This window comes from Ovis aries, chromosome X (genome assembly GCF_016772045.2).
Source record: "Ovis aries strain OAR_USU_Benz2616 breed Rambouillet chromosome X, ARS-UI_Ramb_v3.0, whole genome shotgun sequence".
Classification (NCBI taxonomy): Eukaryota; Metazoa; Chordata; class Mammalia; order Artiodactyla; family Bovidae; genus Ovis; species Ovis aries.
In genome coordinates, this window is record NC_056080.1 from 18,691,280 (window position 1) to 18,710,711 (window position 19,432).

The window sequence follows — 19,432 nt, forward strand, 5'->3', positions numbered from 1 at the left end:
GCTCTTAAGAACACTGGTTTTGGAGTCAGACACCTAGATTCAAAGTCCTGCTCTTACACTGATTATGAAGCCTTGGACAAGTTTTTTAAACTATCTAAGCTCTTTCTTCATATGGAAAGTGAAGATTAAAAAGTCTTATCTTCAGAGAGCAATTATATAAGACCTGTCAGTAAACAATCAAAGTTAGCTATTTTAATTATTGTCAAAATTCAATCACTCCCTCTGCAGCCCACCAATTTGCTACTTCTGCATTCATTTTTTGTCTCAGTGAATGGTATCACCATTAATCTAGGAGTCCAAAGTAGATTTTCTCACTAATTGTACATAGTGCTCTCCTCCTATTAACACAGATCTTCTCAATGGCTCCCCATTATTTGGCTTTTAGAACCCTTGGTTTAACTTGAGCTACAGTTCTATTTTCCATGGGAATATAATTTGAGAATCATCTGTTCCTTGTGATTTTCAATGCAAAGTAAGAATCACAGCTTGTAACTTACTTTTTGGTATAGGAGAAACAGCACTAAAATCTGAATTGGTAGACCAGGGGTAGAGTCCTAGATATGCCACTTAAAAAGCTTTATGATTTGGGGCAATTCAGAGTCTCCTGATCCATTACTTCATATCTGGTCAAAATGGAGGTACCTGCCCTGTCTACTCAAAGGGTTGTTGTTAAGCTCAAAACTGAGATAACTTATAAGAAAATACATTATAAACTGTAAGAAGCTGTACCAACACAAATTACTATTATTAAGGTAAGGTAGGTTCAAGAGGATAAAATAATACTGCATAAAGTCATTTTGATCTTAGTTTTCTGTTCCAAATACACAAACATACTCATATCATATGCTTAAATTCTTTCTATCCCCTTCTCACCTATGAACACTATCAGGACAAGAAAGTACTATACCTCACTGGGCAGCTTACTATACTATTTCAGGAAAAGCACTGACTGCTAGATAATGCTCTTCTTCATATAGTAACTTTCCTCAAATGCAAATTCTTTTTAAGAGGATTACTAATACACGATGACTAACTTGTCTGTACTCTATCTACAAAGTCATGGAAGTAAATCTACAGCTGTGACCATAAACTCAAAGAACACCTCAAGTCTGTTCTTTTCTAGATAATTCAAGTTCCTTCAAACACTCCATTTAGAATATGAGACCACTTTGTTTTCTGAGCATGCAACCAATTAATCTTATATGGTGGTATAGAGAATTGTGTGCAATTAACACTGTAACCTTGATATAACCAATGCAGAGTAAAGGACATATCACCTCCCTTGTTCTACATAATACACTTATATTAATGCAGTTCACAAATGCATTATTTTTGGAATGTCCACAACACATTGCTGAGTCATACTATTTCTTTCTTGTTTTGTTGGTTAAATTCTTGTTTTCTTCACTTACACTGCAACTAAGCCCTCTATCCTCTATCTTGTGCTTGTTACCTAGTCTTAGAGCCTTAAATTTTTTTATTCATCTTTTTCCAGTTCTGATTCATTGCTACAACCTCTATAGATTAGATTCCCACTCTGTCAATCAGCTTCTTCACTATTTTTAGCTTTATGTAATCCACAAATTGTACAATGGATTCTCTTTTCTGAATTTCCCACCGGGTTAATTAATACAATATACTAACAAAGCGATCTAAGAAAAACGTTAAGTAAAATATAATCTAAAGGTATTTTATGTTCTACATTTTTTTCAAACTACTAATGTTTCAGCCTTTTTTTATATAATCATTTTTAATTGGAGAATAAAAACATCTACTTCCTTTCTGAGTTTACGAAAGATTTAGAACTTTGAAAAATTTAATTTTTAAAGCAGGAAAATATAAAAGCTAATTTTATCCTACATACCAGTGTAGTGTTACCAAAATCAACCCCAAAAGGCAACTTTACTTCAATAAACCTTTTGTATCACTTCAGAAAAATAAGGATTCAAATGCTAACTATTTAGAAAGGAGGATAATTACCTCTGTGGCTAAGAATTTTCCCTTCTGAAAAAGGACTCTTGACTTCACTAGAGATTAGGTTACATGGACCACTAATGTGACTCACTATTGTAATACTTATAGTTTCAAAAGTTCAAGAAATAACAATTAAACAAGAAAATTTATTTCTCTAATTTTAAGAAACAAATAGAAAAAACATGTGCTCTGAATCTGGCTAGTAGCAGGTTTAAACCCCAGTCCTGTCACTTACTACTGTAGTTAACTAGCTAAGTTACTTAACATTTTGAGCCTCAGTTTTTTCATTTGTAAGATGCATATAATATCTACTTCACAGGGCTGTTGTAATTAAAAGGACTCACCAAGGGACAGTAGATGCCCAGTAAATGCTACTTCCTGTCCCCTCTTTGCCTTCACGTGACTGTGTAATATTTCTATTTCTACAGTTAGCTTCCAAAAGTCATAATGCAATGAAGTACAGGAGAATATTGAGATACCTGTTTCATCACTTATTAAAGCCAATTTCCTGCCAAGCAGGGTGGAAGAGATCATTCATATGTGAGATATATTTTTATACAATGTGGCTAAAGAATGAGTACGAGTGAAAAAGAATCATTTAAATGCGAGGCAAACGTATTTATCCTCTCTCATCCCACCATAATGCCTTCCAGCCAAAAAATCACAGAGCTTGGCAGACTGTACATATGCAAATATTATGTGAAATACTGGAAAAGGTTAGGAAATGCTAATCATGCTTTACTCTGGTAGTCTGAATGTGTAAAAGTCAAAAATTAGAATAACATACAATATGGGTCTCACCAGAACAAATCAGACAAAGGAGACTGTTAGCCTCAGTTTCAGCAGGTATTGTTTTCAACACAACTTCTAATGTTGTGGTATAAAATTATCACATAATTTTCCTGCTCTTAAGAGGATAAGCAATTCAAATCAGTAATTCTGAACCAAGGTTTCAGGACTTCTAGGATATTGCAAAGTATTTTAAGGAAAATTTTAAAAATGTTAAAATCAAGAATATTTTTCTAATTAAAAATTTTTTAATTTTAAGCAACCCTATTAAACAGGTTGTTTTGCTGTAATGGTGTGTTACTACCATGCACATTTCTAGGCTGCTTGGTAGTTTGCTATCACTAAATATAAAATAAGTTTTAAAAAATACACTGAGTCTAGCAGAAGACCATCTTGCACAAATACACTAGGACTACAAAAATGATTTGTGACTCATAAATGCTACCTTGAACTTAGCAGGACATATCATCTCGTGACATCCTACCACCTAGAAATGAAACATACATATGAACATTGGGAGAAAAGAATTCCTCATAGAGAACAGCCTAAAACAACAGGAAGGGAGGAGGGAAAGAACGGGGCCAGAGCCTTAGTGTACTAATCTGGAGACTCAGGTTGTAGATATAAACAAGAACCATGGCTTTTTTTTTTTTTTTTTAACCATCCTCAAGTTTCCACAAGTGTATCTGCCTTTCAAACTCCCTGATATCAGCAGCGGTTTTCCTGCCCAAAGCATATGGCAGAGGATTTCCATGAAGGTGCTGACGATGAAGCATGAGAAACCTCTCTAAAACTTCAATTAAGATAGCATCAAATTGTTCAGAATCCAAAGAATCTTCTATGCAATCACATTGAAACAATAAGAAACAAGCATTTTATATTCTTAATAAGGAATGTATATAATCCTTACCAATGTGACAGGATTAAGAATCAGCTCCTCATTTATCCTAAGGAAATATCAGAGATGTGCATAAAGACTATGTACAGTGATATTCATCATACTCATTATACTGAAAAATAGAAAACAATCTAAATGACCAACAGGGGACTGGTTAAATAAAGCATAATACATCTATTCATATGTAGTAATACTATGCAATGGTTAAAATCAGGGCCTCAAAGAAAAATTAATGATGCAAAAATATGACTGCAATATATTAAGTTAAAAAGGATACAAAACTAAATCGTATGATCCCAATTTTGCACACACCCCCCCTCCCAACATGTGTGCATGTAACTGGAAAACATATAAAATCTTATCAGTAGTTACCTGGGTCATAGGATTTTCTTCTTTGTACTGTATTTTCAAAATTATATGCATTTATTATATATTATTTTATAAAGAGAAAAAACAATCAATGTAATTAGAAAAAATCCATTTATTTCTAGCTAAGGTGCCATTACATGGGCTTTGCTATTCCTCTAGCAACTAAAGGTCTGCCAGTACTCAAGGCTATTCTATTTTCTAGACTAGGGTAGGAATGACCACTGGTTATATTTACATTATTAAGTTTTAGAAGAATCTTTCAGAAGCTTTCTTTTTTCCTCTCTGATGGTTGCCTGTGGTTGTGGCCTCAGAAAATAGATAAGTCTTTAGGCCTGAATCCATCTCATTTTTTTGGAGTGTACCCCTAAGGGGAATTCTGCTTATGAAACAAGAGTATGTTGAGATAAGAATAAAGAAATGAAAACATGGTAGCCAAAATTAAATCTGCATTGTGAATAGCAAGTATCAGAATTGACACTGCAGAAAACAGAATCCATGCCACAGAGGACAAACTTGAGTAAATGAAAAAAAAAAAAAGAAAGAAAAGATTAAAAAACTATGGAGGACAGACGTAGAAATAATCTATGAATAACAGATGCTCCTAAAGAAAAACCAGCAGTTTAATCAATCAAAAGTATAAGAAAACTTTCCAGTTCTGAAAAAAAAAATACCTGATACTGGAGACTGAGAAGGTTCAACAGAGATCATCAACACCAAGACATGTCCTGGCAAATGTTTTTAAATGTCAAGGATAAAGATATAATCCTACAAGCATACAAGCAGAAAAAAATAGGTTATTTTCAAAGGAACTAAAATCATATTGACCTCAGATTTCTCCTCTGCAACAATAAAATGCCAGAAGACAATGAAGTAATGACTTACACAGAGTTAAAAGGGAAAAGTTAGGATCTAAGAATTTTATACCTTGTCCCAGTTCTTCACATACAAAAGTTACAGGAAATTATTCTTAGTTCTGCAAAGTCTTATAACATTTCACCACCTTGGTAGTACCTTTTCTCATGAACTGTTCAAAGGTATGTCTTAGACCATTGAAAGAGAATCAAAATAAGAATTCAAGAATACTGAGGTAGGAAAGAATTGGTAAAGTATATTGACACCAACTTAGTATCTAGAAATAACTGAATAAAATAATTAACCCCAATAGAGGAGAAAGGGTCACTAATGAAGAATAAATAACTGATATAAGTATATAAACAATATAAAACTTTAGCAAGTTTTGATAAAATAAAGTGGACTGAAAATAAAAGTAGTGGAAGAAAGGAAAAACTAAGATTCTAAATTCTATCTTTCCTAAAAAGACATTTAAAAACCACTGCTTTTAGTAACTAGCTAATAAACTTTGGAATGCTTTGAAAAACCACGGAACAACTGAGAATTATAATTATTTATTGCAGTCCAAATCAGTGGAGAATATAATAACTGGCAAAGACTGTGAATAGTACCTTATGCAGGCATCCCATTCAACCCTAAGCACATGAGGTAGGTATAATTACCCCTATTTTACAGATGAGGAAACCAAGGTTCAGCAAAGTTAATTAGTGAATGGCAGAAGCAAGATTCAAACCCAAGTCTTTCCAGCTCTGTAATTCTTTCTTCAATTTTTCATAACCTCCTCAAACAAAAGAATCCATAAGGCAGCAGAAAGAAACCAAGCCACAAGAATAAAAAACTTAAAATAAGATGACGGAAATAATTCCTATTTTACACCTATTTACACTAAGAACTGTAAAGTATGTACTTAAAACCGAGTATCTTAAAGGATATTTGATGCTATTATAGAATTATTGATGTTTTTATGAGTGATGATGGTATGTTAATTAGATGTTTAAAAAATTATTTATCTTTTAAGAAATACACATGTAAATATTTATGTATGAAATGATGTATCAGCTTCAAAATAATCCACTGGAGCCAGGGAGGGGAAGAGAGATAGTAGTGTGTGTGTGATGGGGAGTACAGATGAAACAAGAGTGGCCATGAGTTGATAATCTTTGAAGCTGGGCTATGGAAATCTGGTGGTTCATTATTCTATTCTCTCTACTCTGGTATGTGTTCAAAATGCTTGATAATAAAAATTTAATGGTCTTTAATGCATTTTTAAAAAGCTTAAAAAATTCACATAATTATTTACTGCTTTAAAGAGAAAACCAAACAAAAACAGATAAGCCTAAAAAAGCACAAAGAAAAAGAAGAAAGCAAGTGTTTGCAATAATAAGGCCAAAAGTAAAATGTGAAGCAAAAACCTTAAACTGATTAAAAAGGTGATTTGATCTGGACTAAAAATATAATTAGTACTTAATGCATATAGTAATAATAATTGCTATCATTTACTGAGCAATTATCACACACTAGGCAAGTCCATCTTTGATGCTTCTAACAACTCTGTGAGGCATTATCACTAATTTACAAATGAGGAAGTCAAGACGGGTATGTCAGTCTTTGAAAGCACTGACACACATGCACATGTATCCTCAGCCCCTAACAAAATGCCTGGCTGGCATACAGTAGGTGCTCAATAAATATTCGTTGAGTAAGTAAAAAAGCCTAATGTTCTGCCTAAGGCAAATAAGCAAAGCCTAAATTCAAACCTAAATCTGATTCTAAAACCCCTACTCAATCACGTTTAAATCTTTTCCTAATGATATATCATAGTAAGAGTAAAGATGTTCTAGTTTTTCTTTTATTTCCTTTTGTGCATATTTCTCTTTTTCAGATTTTCTACAATCAGCCTGCGTTTTTTTCAAACAAGTCATTAAAAATAATATAATGCAAAACAGTACTGAAAAGTTAATCAGACTAACCTAATCACAAAACACAAATACTGACATGAAATAAACGGAAACAAGTAGAAGGGGAAATTTTAGCACACTAACATAAACTAGCATAATGAATAGAAAAGGATGGAGCATCTGACCTAACTTACATTAGAATAGGTAGATACTGAATTTTATAATGTGAAAAGAATATGGGTTCAACTGTCTATAAAGTTATGAAGACGAACCATGTTCCAGGCCATGAAGTAAATCCAAAATTCTTAAAAGCAGGAATTGTACCAGTATTTTCTGATTATGATTAAAAAAATACTGAATAAGGAAATAAATTACTCATTCAGAAATTAATATTATTCTAAGTAACTACTGGCTCAAGGAAATAATAATAGCTATTATCTCTGCAATTATTTTGTACAAAGTACAGTGTTAGCTATGTTACATATATTCTCTTATTTAATCCCAATTAATCATTAATAAACCATGAGTCATGTTATTATATAGAGAAGAAAAAAGTTGAGAATAACTTGTCCAAGATCACAGAGGTATTAAGTTTGCAGATAAGACAACTGAACCCACATCTGAATCCAAAGCTCACACTACTACAGAGAAATGCCCTATTACTGTTCAAGTATAGGCAACTGCTGCTGCTACTGCTAAGTTGCTTCAGTCATGTCCGACTGTGTGTGACCCCACAGACGGCAGCCCACCAGGCTCCCCCGTCCCTGGGATTCTCCAGGCAAGAACACTGGAGTGGGTTGCCATTTCCTTCTCCAATGCATGAAAGTGAAAAGTGTAAGGGAAGTTGCTCAGTCGTGTCCGACTCTTCGCAACCCCATGGGCTGCAGCCTACCTGTGCTCATTTTTCTCTATTTATAAAATTTTGTAATAAAAAGTGGAGGAGACTAGAATTCTTCCTCAACACATGTTCTGAAAATGTCTGTTTATATTTCAAACTGCATAATCTCCTAAAAAAGATTCCTTTGAAACATTCATATTCTCAAGGGCAATTAAAAAGGAAGAAACCATAAAATCAGATAAAGTAGGGAATATAAGGTAAACATGATTTGCTACTAAGTTTATTTCTAAAAAGTCACTATTTTCTGGTATTTATCTGCAATCCATAAGAGTTTCATGGAATCTTGGCTAGTATGGAGTTTGTCTGCCACTAGCTGTAGGCTTCCCTCATAGCTCAGATGGTAAAGAATCTGCCTGCAATGCAGGAGACCCTGGTTTGATCCCTGAGTCAGGAAGGTCCCCTGGAGAAGGAAATGGCAATCCACTCCAGTATTCTTGCCTGGAGAATCCCCACGGACTGAGGTGCCCCATGGCATGGGGTCGCAAAGAGTCAGACACGACTAAGCCACTAAGCACACATTGTAGGCAAGCCCTTAAGACTCTCTGATTTGTGGTTTCTTCATGCATAAAATATATGGATATCTAAGAGCTCATCCAGCTTGAAAATGTTATAATCCTGTGACTTTAAGGATTAAAAGTATTTAAAATTTTGTGGGCTTTTTTACACCTGAGGACATTACTAATTCTGTTTTTAAAGCTGTTCTGTACATTATTTCTAACTCTAGTTTCTTCTTTCTTTTCTGCATCCAAAATACAGTTTTATCTGTATCCTTTAGGGGTGCTTTGTATTCCAGTGTAAACAAGGATAATGCCAAAGAATGGAATGTACAAATGCTGTCATTTGAAAGAGTGCTGTGCTTTGTCACTCAGTTGTGTCCCATTCTTTGTGACCCCATGGACTGTAGCCCACCAGGCTCCTCTGTTCATGGGGATTCTCCAGGCAAGAATACTGGAGTGTGTAGCCTATCCCTTCTCCAGGGGGTCTTCCTGACCCAGGAATCAAAACAGGGTCTCCTGCATTGCAAGTGGATTCTCTACAAGCTGAGCTACCAGGGAAGCGCTGAGCTACCAGGGAAGCCTCACTTGAAAGAGAAGTAATAATAAAAAGAAAATAAATGAAACATTGTTTTTCTGTGCAGATTAAGCAACCTAAAGCAATTTTATAATTTCCACAATCCAATCTTACTATTCTCATTTTACTAGTGAAGTGTCAACTTATTTTTTAATTTCCTCTGTGTACTCCCAATGCAACTTTTGCCTTCCTAACACCTTGAATCCCACCTCTTGGTACTTCATGGAGTTGACAGTATTTCATAAACATGTATGATGATCAGAATCACCTAAGACTCCTGTTAATAATATAGTCATTACCTGGCCTTACCCCAAACCAAAACTGAATCAGAAGTTCTAGAAGCCCCATGGCTCAGTATTTCATTTTTTAAACAGGTACCTGAGATGACTCCTGTGATTAGGTAAGTCTGGGAAATCACAGTGTAGAGAAAAGATCATGGGCTTTGGAGCCTGACATATCCAGTTTCAGAACCTGGCTCTGCCCTTTATTATAGGTGTAACTTTGGGCAAGCTACTTAACATGAGTCTCAGTTTTCTAAACTACAAGATTTGAATACTAGCTATGCTGGAGGTTGTAATAAAGTTTAGTGTGCTTAGCCATTCTGGCTGCTCAGTGAGTGTTAACCTCTCTTTCCTTCTGCTTATCTTGCCAAAGGGGGTGACAAATGCAAATACTTAAGAATATTCTGATGAGCCCCTTACCCTAATGGGTCCACTACCATTTCTAGAGCTAAAAATCTGAGTAGTAGATAATTTGCTAATGCATTAGTTGGTTTGGCTAATTTAGGTCTTAGGGAAAAGTCTAATAATTTTTTTCTGGTTTCTGGAGGCTTATTAATGAAGCCCTCCTATCTAAAACAGATACACCATTATGCTGAGCTTCAAAGCCCAAGCTTTATTTGCTATAATACATAGTAAAATTTACTATAAATTGGCGAAATGACCAATTACTGTTTCCTCATCAGTAAAACAAGTCGTGCTTAAATGTTTGCTGAACTGAACCCAAAATATGTTACTGATAACATAATTGTTAATTAAAATAATTAAACTTACACACAGTCTTACAAACACCCTTATGAACAAAAAGACAGCAATAACAGCTTGCAAAAGAAACAAGACGTAGGACTTGCTCAAATACACAATAAAAAAGAACTTAACACCCAAGCAATATCAACTGTATCTTAACACAAAGTATATTAGACAAGTTTAGAACTGAAATTACTTAGGAAAAAAACAATCTAAACTACTCACTCATTAACTATGCATGCATATACGTACACAGATACATATATTTAAAATTATACATCTACACACAACCTGGCATGGCAGCAAGGTTTACATATGAAAAAATGAGAAATATAGTTTATAATTACAGCTCGATAATGAATCCTAGCTGTATATATATTAAGCATGTGTTAGTCAGTCGTGTCCAACTCTTTGTGACCCCATGGACTGTAGCCCACCAGGCTCCTCTGTCCATGTATTAAGCATAAACACTATTAATAAGAGTATTCAACTAAAATTGTTATATTAACTGTCCAGATAAGCTACAAACTGAAAGAAACCTAAACAAATTAGGAAAAAAATAATAAAACTCTGGGAATATTCATTCAAGACACAGAAAAAGTTACCCTCAATTTTTTAAAAAATAAACAAGAAAATAACAAACACCAAATCCTGTTGAAACTAATTTAAAGAATCATAGCTTTTCCTCTCAACTTATTCTTTAATGCAACTATTTTCTTTCATTTAGTTCCAGTGCTTTGCTTATTTCCATGTTTAATATTTTTACTGCTATTTTGAATTAAATCTTTTTCCACTATCATTTCTAACAAAGAAAACTATTTATTAATTAAAAAATATACACTCTGTTCAATACCACCTTATTAGACTATCATTGGTTTTAACAAACCTTTTTCGTGGTTTCCTTAGATTACTTAAGTAGATGATTATATCACCTATGAATAGTTCTGTTTTATCCCTCTTTTGAATATTCTTTGATTTTGTCTAACTTCATTAGCAAACTCTTTTAGAATGTAAAATAGAGGTGAAAACGGTAGGCATACTTTTAATGAGATTGCCCCTAATATGTCTCTATCAAGCATGATGCTGGCTACTGGTCTTAGACTATTTAGTAACATTAATGACACACTCTTTTATTTCTATTTCACTGTTTTTAATGGATAATAGATACTGAATTTTGTCTAATGCTTTCTCAACTTTTCCCCTAACTTTTTAATTAGAAATGATTATACATTCACAGGAAGTTGCAAAAATAATACAGAGGTCCCATATACCCTTAACCCAATGGTTACATCTTACACAACTTCCTGTCAAGACCAGGAAATTTATACTGGTACAATGCCCAGACCTTACTCAGATATCACTGGTTTTACAGGTTCTCGTGTGTGTGTGTCTGTGCGCTCATGTTACACATTTTATCACATGTATAGATTCTTGTATCTACCACCAGAGTAAAGATACCAGTTCTTCACCACCAGGAGCCTACGTGTTGCCCTTTTATAACCATTCACCTCTCCCTCACCCTTCTTCCTAACCCTGATAACCACTAATCTAGTTTCCATTTCTACAATCTTGTCATTTCAAGAACGTTATATAAATGGAATCATATGGTATGTACCTTTTCCCCACTCAGCATGAATTCCCTTGAGTGTGTATCAATAATTCATTCCTTTTAGTTTAGTAGTATTCCAGTATAGCACGGTGGGAACATACCACAGCTTGTTTAACCATCCACCCATTGAAGGACATTTGCTGTCTCACTTTCGGATATTACAAACCAAGCTGCTGTGAACATGTATGTACAGACTTCTGTGTGGACATGCATTTTCAGTTCTCTGGGACACATATCCAGGAATGCGACTGCTGGGTTGTATAGTAAGTGTATGTTTAGTTTTTGAAGAGATGGCCAAAGTTTTCCAGAAAGGCTGTATCATTTTACTGTCCCATCAACAACATATGAGAGAGCCAGTTTGTCCACATCCTCACCAACACTAAGTAGTGTTAGCATTCTTCATTTTGGCTATTTGTTAGGGAAAATAAATAAATAGAAAATAAATAAAATAATAGTCAGAGACAAAGCAGAGTAGGCCTCTGACCTTACTTCTAACCTGCCTGGACACTGCCCAGCTGGTGAGCTGACAGTGAATAACTGCCTGCTGTGAGTGCCAAGACTTGCAGCACCATATAGAAGATGGGAGAGGAATCTTGAGATTGTTGTGCCCCTGGAGGGGGCCTGGGCAACCAAGCCCCAGGCTCACCAACATTTAAGTTTTACATGACAAAACCAACAGCGTTAACATAAAACCAGAGCTGCAATTTGGTCACAGATTGATGAAATCAGTTTGCACCCTGGGAACGGGAATCCTGAATCCTGAACTGCAATCTTTGACGTCTCACCCATGGACCAGACGCCCTGCCTGGGACCCTTTCCCAATTGGGACTCCAGATGCGCTGACATGGGACTTCCCAGGGCTGTTTAAGTCTGGATATTGGTCAAAACCTAATTTGGTGATGTACTCTCTGCTCTATTTCTCTTTTAATATTAGTTTATTGAAAGTTAAGCTAGATAATTCTCTAATAAATATTTGTATTATTTATTTGTATATAATAAGTGGCTTATTTTGTTAACAAATCCTTTGAACCTGAAACCAAAGTGAAAACTTTCAGCAAAATGGTATTCTAAAAGGCATGTAGATATCTCTCACTGTGGTTTTAATTTTCATTTCTCTGATAGCTAACCATGTTGACATGTTTTCATATGCTTATTTGTTTTCCATATATCCTCTCTGATGAAATGTCTGTTTGGACATTTCTAATTGGACTATTTTCCTTTGTTACTGTTAGGTTTTGAAAGTTCTTGTATATATTCTAGATACAAGTCCTGTCTCAGATATAGGTGTGTAAATACTTTTTCACATCATCTGTAACCTGTCTTTTCATTTCTGTAACAGGATCTTCTTCATAGAGCAAACATAAATTTTGATAAAGTCCAATTTCTTTTCTTTTATGGGTTGTGTTTTTGGTATCTTGTCTATGAACCCTTCCCTCCGCCCATGGTCCTGAAGATTTTCTCATATCTAAATTCTAAATGTTTTAGAGTTTTATAGTTAAATCCATGATATACTTTTGATTAGTTGTTGTATAAAGATTAAGGTTTAGGTTGATGAATTTTTTCATCTTGCATGTCACTTGCTAATAGAGATTTTTAAAATTTCTTCCTTTCCAATCTGTCTTTAATCATGTGTTTCTCACATTTTAAATATTTTTCTTCAACTGTTTAATACAGTGGACTATATCAACTGATTTTTGAATACTGAATCAGTCTTACATCCTTGGAATACAACCCACTCAGGTCATGGTGTATAGTTCTTTTTATATGTTGCTGGATTTGTTTTGCTAATATTTTGTTGAGGATTCTGTGTCTATATTTCTAAGGGTACTGATGTGTAGTTTTCTTTTTTATACTGTCTGTATGTTTTGGTATCAGGGTAACACTGGCCTCAAAAGATGACTTGTGATGTTTTTCCATCTATTTTCTGGAACAAAATATGTAGATTTTATGTTATTCTTGATGTTCCAGATCCTTCTTTTATCACTTTCTTTCTGCTTGAAGAACTACCTGCAGTCATTCTTTCACAGTCTTACTACAGACACATTCTCATAGCTTCCCTTCATCTGAGACTGCTTTGGTTGCACTTTCCTGATAGAAGGACATTTTCACTAAGTATAGAATTTGGAGTTGCCAGTTCTTTTCTTTCAGTACTTAAAATACAGTGTGCCATTTCCATCTGGCTTCCATCATTGCTCCCCTGTAACAGTTCATTTCTAACTGCTTTAAGATTCTTTGTCTTTTAGTTTGATTTTTTTAAATTTAATTGTAAAATACATGTAACATAAAATTTAACATCTTAACTATTTTTTAGTGTACAGTTCAGTATGTTAAACATATTCACATTGCTGTGCAACCAATCTTGAGAATTTTTTCATCTTGCAAAATTTAAACTCTATAGCCATTAAATAATTTCACATTTCCAAAGGTTTGATTTTGATGTGTCTAGGTGTGGATTACTTTAGGTTTACCTTATGTGGGGTTCAATCAGCTTCTTCAACCTGCAGGTTTCCATCTTTTGCCAAATTGGGGAAATTTCACGCATTATTTCTTCAAGTCCACCTTTTTTCTCTAGCTCTGAGACTGTGGTGACATGAATATTAAATCTCCTGTTAATGTTCCCCAGACCCCTGAGACACTCTTCATTTAATTTGTGGTTTTTACTCTGATATTCAGAATGAGCAATTTCTACCACTCTATCTTCAGTTTTATTGATTCTTTTCCAGTCATCTCCATTCTTGTTTTTTTGGCTGTGCCACATGTGGGATCTTAGTTCCCTGACCAGGGATCAAACCTTTGCCCCTTGCAGTGGAAGCCCAGAGTCTTAACCACTGGGCTGCCAGGGAAGTCCCTCTGTTCTTCTGTTGAGCCCATGTAGTAAGTTTATTTTGGTTATTGTATTTTTCGGTTCCAAAATGTCCATTTTCTGCTTTATTTCTTTTCTGAGACTAATTCATTTGTTTCAAATTTTTATACTGGCTGTTTTAAAATCCTTGTTAGACAACCAACATCTAAAGCATCTCAGTATTGGTATCTGGTGCCTTTTTTCCTCATTCATGATATGATTTTCCTAGCTCTTAAGTGAACTTCAACTGCAATAATGGACATTTTGGAGAATTTAAGACTCTGAATCCTATTTACTCTTTTTTAGCAGGCAGTCTACCAGCTGAGGTGTAGTGTGAGGGCAGGGTGAGTGTGTATGTTCAGCTTCCTGCTGGGCTCCGCCAACACCACCCTGGCAAAAGTAGAGCAATGACTCACACTGCCTTTTTGCAGATGGGTGGGATGGAAGTTCAGCTTCACTCTTGTTCCTAGTGAAAGTGGGGCACCAACCCGTACCACCCCGTTGCCACAGAGTAGGGGTGTAAGCTCAGCTCCCTGACAGATCCCACTGACAGTAGGGAGAGGGGAAGTGGAGGGTTGACTCACACTGCTTCATTCCTGCAAGGCAGGGAGGAAAGCTCAGCTCCCTTAAAGACCCAGCTGACAACAGGAGAGGGGAGAGGGGGGAGTAGAGTGCCAATCAGCCCTGTCATCCACCACTGTTTTGCCTTGTAGCTGCCAGATGGGGGTGACACCTGGGCCTTACTGCATCGGGGGAGGGGGACGCAGTGTTGACTAGGCCACCTCCAACCATCTTGCTCTATCTACCTTCTTGATGCTGGGTGGAGGCTCAACACTTCACTGACACAGGGCAGTGGGGAGGCTTAGCCAGGACTAGCCCTGCCTCACACCACCTTGTTATGTCTCACTTCTTTCAGGTTGGGGTGGAGGCTCAGTGGTTGCTGGCCCCCACAGATGCTACTCTAGTGAGAACATCACCTCCTTCTGTAGGGAGTGGGACAGGGGTGGCGGTGAGAGAATATTGGGTCCCTGCACAACCTGCCAAAACCACCCAGCAGGGGGTATCAAAGTGCTGTTTGCTCTTGCTAGGCAGGAAGGGAAGATGAGGTCCCTCAGCTGCCCAGCCAACACCATAGGGTGGAGGAATCCAAGAACTGCCACTTGCTGCTTAGGAGTAGGGTGGGGTTTTTCTGTTGGTGTTTGGCTATAGTAGGGTGGGTGTTGCCAAAAAGGTTTACTGTTGTTAGCCTACCCTTCCCCCACCAGTCTGGTTAAAGAGAACTGGCTTTTCTTGGAGTCCGTTTTGTCTGTGCCTGTTGTTGGTTCCAGGTTGGAGGCTTTTACAACACCCTCCAGGATATATGGGAGGTGATAAGAACACCCAGAGAACTTACTCTGAGTGTCATTCCTTTAGTTTCAAAGTCTGCAGGCAGTCTGCCTTCTTATTTCTACATTTCAGAGTGTTTCTGTGCTTGTTTGTTAGGTGTTTTAGTTGTAAAGGAAGACCTAAGGAAAAAAAAAAAAAAAGACTCCTCCATCTTGGCATAAACAGAAGTCTCCTCCAAATGACTACTTTTTATGTTGAAATAACATGTGTGTGTGTGTGTGTGTGTGTGTGTGTATACATGTTAAAAGAAACTTTATTGGGTGTTTGGGGTAATATCATTTATTTTCTAAGTTTCCACATTATGGTTAAAAATGTACTATGGAAAACTGATATAACATCATAAATCATAATTTTCCCCTAAAGATCCAATTATGTTTATATTGTTCCTGGCAAACTTAGCTTGCTTCATGTTTATTCAACTGTCTGTCCACCTCAGTAATTTCACATTATAATATTCCAAAGGAGAGAACTCTATTCATTATCACCTAGTAATATACTACACAAACTCAGAACAGCCAGGGGGGGGAAGATCACTTTAAAACTCATTTTGAGCTCTTCTTTTTAATAATCTAAAGCAAATTTTATTTTTAACTTGCCAGTGACACCTCTCTTTAAGTAACTCCCCTTACTGCTACCAACATCCACTTTGATAGCTATTCTTCTTGAATTAAATTATACCAAGAGCCAACTGGAACTTGAAGGAAAGAAGGCAAACAGGGGTTTCGCAAACGAAACATCTGTATATCTCACATTAAGAGATGGATTCTTAAAAATTCATTTTATTTATTTATATTTAATTTCAGAGATTGTAGACTTTTTGTTTTGACTGGTCTTCGATTTATTGCTATAGTCTTGCTTTAAGAAACTATAGTATAACAAGGCTGAAGGGACTGTAAAGAAAAATATCACCTCAATTTTTGCTTTCTTTCTATAAGTTTTTAAAATTAATCTTTCACTCTTAGATATGTTTCTTTAGAAACTCTGCTCTAGCTGGAGATGGGCCCAGGTGATGAGGTAGCCTAAGATATTTCCACAGAATGTAGGTCTCTATTCACTCAGTTGGAAAGCTATTGTTTTAGAAAAAGCTTTTTATTTATCATATCTAAAAATGAAGCAAATCTTTTAAAAGTACAAACTGAAACTAAGTTTTCTGAGAACAATGTATATAGCATGACATAGGTAAGGATCTTCTATATTAGCCTTAGAGTAAAACTCCATTTAAGTTCCCTAATCAGCAACAAAACATGCGCAAGAATTATGGATACAAGTAGACAATAAACACATGAAAAATCCTTCACATCCTCATTCATTAGAGAAATGTAAATCAAAACCATGATGAGATACCACTTTCACACACACAGGGTGGTTGTAATGAAAAAACAATAACAAGTGTTGGTGAGGATGTGGAGAAACTGAAACTCTCATACACTGCTGATGGGAATGTAAAATGGTACAAGTTCAGTTCAGTCCACTCGCTCAGTTGTGTCTGATTCTTTGTGACCCCATGGACAGCAGCACGCCAGGCCTCCCTGTCCATCACCAACTCCCAGAGTTTACTCAAACTCATGTCCACTGAGTCGGTGACGCCATTCAACCATCTCATCCTCTGTCATCCCCTTCTCCTCCCACCTTCAATATTTCCCAGAATTAGGGTCTTTTCAAATGAGTCAGTTCTTCACATCAGGTGGCCAAAATACTGGAGTTTCAGCTTCAGTCCTTTCAATGGTACAAACCAGTTGGAAAACAATTTGCCAGTTTTTCAAAAAGTTAAATATAGACTTACCATATGACACAGCGATTCCACTCCTAGGCATATACCCAAGAGAACTGAAAACATATTCACATAAAAACTTGTAGACAAATGTTCACAGCATTTATAATAGCCCAAAGTGGAAACAATTCATATGTCCATCAACAAATAAATGGTTAAACAAAATTGCTATAACCATGCAACAGAATATTACTCAGCCATAAAAATGAAGCACTGATACATATGCTACAACACTGATGAACCCTGAAAACATTATGTTAAATGAATGATGCCAGACACAAAAGCCACATATCATATAATTCCATTAATATGAAATGTCCATAAGAAACTAATCTACAGAGACAGAAATTAGATTATTAATCACCAGGGGCTGGGGGAAGGAGTGAATAGGGAGTAACTGGCTAACGAGTATGGGATTTTGGGGGTGATGAAAAAATTATGAAATCAGATAGTGATGATGGTTGCACAACTTTATGAATATACTAAAGACTACTGAATTACATACTTCATTAAGAGTAAAATGTGGCATATAAATTATGTCTCAATTTTTTAAAAAGATTAACTGGGGCTCTTTAACCTAAGTTAAAAACCTAAGTTCCAAAGGGTGAAAAAAAGCCACCAATGATTGTGTAACATTTCTTTAAATTTCCTTTTCTTTCACTGTAGCAAGATAATTGGCAACTTTTTCAGGCTCAGTCAGACCCTGTTTTCTGGCACTCTGAGGGAAAGTTAAATAGATTTTTTCTGAAAAGAAGATGCAAATATAAAGAGGTAATGGTTTAATAAGCTGCAATTTAAAAACAGCAGTTATTCAAGCATACACCTAGGGGCTTCTGTATGGAGAGGGGTTAAGTTACATCTGGGCAAACCTCCTTTTTCAAGTACAGTAGTTTTTGTTTCAAATTCTCACTTGTAAGACAGCTTAAAAATTGTAAAAATTTCCCATACAATGTCAAAAATGCTGTTTCTCAAGCCAGCTCACAGGTTATTTTACCCAAGTTCCATTTGAAGAGTAATATCCATTTTGCTTTTCTAAGTCTACCTATACATTCCCATAAAAACAAGTGCTCAGTACAAACCATATGGACCCTCTCTCCCTTAGGAGGAGATGTCATTTTGACCGAGTCACTCACCTATATGCTGTTCTCAACCAAAGCCGGGCAGTCTAGTGGAAAATCAATGGAATTTTCAATCTGTGAGACTTGGTGTTTGAACTCTGCCTCCTCCACTTAAGAGCTGTGCAATCATGAGCAAGTTACTTAACCTCTCTAGGCTTCAGTTTCCTCATCTGTAAGTTGAAGTTAATTACATCTATCTCATTCAAGTTGATACACACAAAGCGTCTAGTCAAAGAAAACAGAGAGAGTTGTTAGTCGCTCAGTCATGTCCGACTCTTTGCGACCCCGTGGACGGTAGCCCACCAGGCTCCTCCATCCATGGGATTTTCCAGGCAAGAACACTGGAGTGGGTTGCCATTTCCTCCTCCAGGGGATCTTCCCGACCCAGGGATCAAACCCAGGTCTCCTGCATTGTAGGCAGACTCTTTACCATCTGAGCCACCAGGGAAACCACAGTCAAAGAAAAGGCATTCAGTAAATGTTAATTTCTAAGATGTATCAATCTACTTTCCCAGTATTTATTAGTACAGTATAGTGAACAAAATACACCATTTCGGACTGCCAAATTTCCCCAATGCTTCGATGTTACCACTTGAATGAGAATGTCACCGTAAAATTAGTAGAGTTGTATAAATTGCAGAATGGTTATTTGAGGTACATGTATCACTTATCAAAATATTCAGGGTAGAAGATAAACAAGACAAAGGTGATTAAACATAATTTGAAAAAGCATATTCAATATACTTTTCATTTAGAAAAAGCATTAAGCCTATTAACTTTAAAATACAAGCAATAGAAGGTAGAGTTGAAAAACACTGGTGTAGAAAAAAGGATTCAACTTGTATTCTATAATCTAGAATTGTTCTATTGTATGTGGTAGCCAATAGCCACAGTGACTATTATAATTTTAATTAAAGTTAATTAAAAAAATT

The 19,432-nt window shown here is 35.9% G+C and overlaps 1 protein-coding gene across 21 annotated transcripts in view; it reads right to left on the minus strand.

The window, feature by feature from the left end:
• Positions 1 to 19,432, minus strand: part of RPS6KA3 (ribosomal protein S6 kinase A3) — a 147,239-nt gene that overhangs the window by 74,019 nt on the left and 53,788 nt on the right. For 5 of the 21 annotated variants that reach the window (XM_060407733.1, XM_042241833.1, XM_027963122.3 and 2 more), the window contains 2 exons: positions 4,702 to 4,795; positions 3,674 to 3,710 (listed from right to left, as the gene is read on the minus strand). The exons of 7 other annotated variants lie outside the window; for them this stretch is intronic. The gene's annotated coding sequence lies outside the window, so the exon portion shown is untranslated. Of the gene's footprint in view, positions 1 to 3,673; positions 3,774 to 4,701; positions 4,796 to 18,515; positions 18,726 to 19,432 lie in introns of all 21 variants that reach the window. 9 more of the 21 variants (XM_042241836.1, XM_042241842.1, XM_042241837.2 and 6 more) reach the window with 6 other exon arrangements.